This window comes from Trichechus manatus, unplaced genomic scaffold, assembly GCF_000243295.1.
Source record: "Trichechus manatus latirostris isolate Lorelei unplaced genomic scaffold, TriManLat1.0 scaffold00047, whole genome shotgun sequence".
In the NCBI taxonomy this organism is placed as follows: Eukaryota; Metazoa; Chordata; class Mammalia; order Sirenia; family Trichechidae; genus Trichechus; species Trichechus manatus.
Window position 1 is genome coordinate 10490013 of NW_004443983.1, and position 1743 is coordinate 10491755.

The 1743-nt window shown below is 36.6% G+C and overlaps 1 non-coding gene across 1 annotated transcript; it reads right to left on the bottom strand.

The window, feature by feature from the left end:
- Window positions 1-956: 956 nt before the first annotated feature.
- LOC111820714 (U6 spliceosomal RNA) lies at window positions 957-1063 on the bottom strand. The gene has a single exon (XR_002824228.1). It is a non-coding gene; the product is annotated as a U6 spliceosomal RNA (small nuclear RNA).
- Window positions 1064-1743: the final 680 nt, after the last annotated feature.

Below are 1743 nucleotides of genomic sequence, written 5' to 3' on the forward strand. Positions count from 1 at the left end.
TATTTGGTCTTCGGTCATTAGTGTTCAATTTGTCACACCTCTACTTGAGATGGTCTTTAAATTCAGGTGGGACATACTCTGTATCATATTTTGGTTCTCACAGACTTCTTTTAATTTTCTTCAGCTTCAACTTAAACTTGCAGAAGAGCGATCTATTGTCTGTTCCACAGTTGGCCCCTGGCCTTGTTCTGACTGATAATATTGAGCTTTTCCATCATCTCCTTCCACAGATGTAGTGGATTTGCTTCCTGTGTTTTCCATCCAGTTAGGTTCACATGTATAGTCGCTGTTTATGTTGTTTAAAAAAGGTATTTGCAACGAATAGGTCATTGGTCTTGCAAAATTCTATCATGAGATCTCTGGCATCATTTCTATTACCAAGGTCATTTTTCTCCAACTACAGATACTTTTTTGTTTCCAACTTTCTCATTCCAATCACCAGTAATATCAATGCATCTTGATTGCAAGTTTGATCAATTTCAGACTGCAGAAGTTGGTAAAAATCTTTAATTTGTTTATCTTTGGCATTAGTGGTTGGTGCGTAAGTTTGAGTAATAGCTGGATTAACTGGTCTTCCTTGTAGGCATATGGATATTATCCTATCACTGACAGCGTTGTACTTCAGGATAGATCTTGAAATATTCTTTTTGACAATGAATGTGACACCATTTCTCTTCAATTTGTCATTCCCAGCATAGTAAACCATATGATTGTCCGATTCAAAATGGCCAATACCAGTCCATTTCAGCTCAGTAATGCCTAGAATATCAATCTTTATGCCTTTCATTTCATTTAAAATATATACATATTGTGCTTTAGTTGGAAGTTTACAGCTCAGGTTAATTTCTCATTCAAAAATTTATACACATATCGTTTTGTGACATTAGTTGCAGTCCTCACAATGTGACAGCATGCTCCTCTTTTCCACCTCAGGTTCCTTGTGTCCATTAGTCCAGAAAAATATGGAATGATTCATGAATTTACATCTCATCCTTGTTCATGGGCCACACTAATCTTCTCTGTATCATTCCAGTTTTACTATATGTGCTGCCGAAGTGAGCATCCATTTCATTTTTGACAACTTTCAATTTTCCTAAATTCATACTTCATACATTCTGCATTCTGATTATTAATGGATATTTACAGCTGTTTCTTCTCATTTTGAGTCATAATGAAATCAGCAAATATCAGAAAATGAAGGTTCAAAAATTTGAGTCCATCCACATCATTAAGGTTGACTCTACTCTGAGGAAGGAGCTCTGCCTCAGTCGTATTTTGAGTGCCTTCCAACCTGAGGAGTTTATCTTCCAGCACTATATCAGACAGTGTTCCACTGCTATTCATAAGGTTTTCATTGGCCAATTTTTTCAGAAGTAGACCACCAGGTCCTTCTTCCTAGTATGGCTTAGTCTGGAAGCTTTGCTAAATCCTGTCCACCATGGGTGACTTTGCTGGAATTTGAAATACCAGTGCCATAACTCCCAGCACCACAGCAACACACAAGCCACCACAGTATGACAAACTGCAGACACATGGTGGGAATCCAGGTTTAGAAGTGTAAATGTGTCCTTAAATATTAGATGTGATTTTAACAAGGATTATACTAAATCTATTTTATAACGCATTTGAAGAGGTTTTTTTCCCCCACATGCACACATGCATGACTAAGCAACTAATTTAAACCAAAAAAAGGAGTTAATCTTTTTAAAAAGAATGAGTGTGACAAAATGGAACTAACAACAA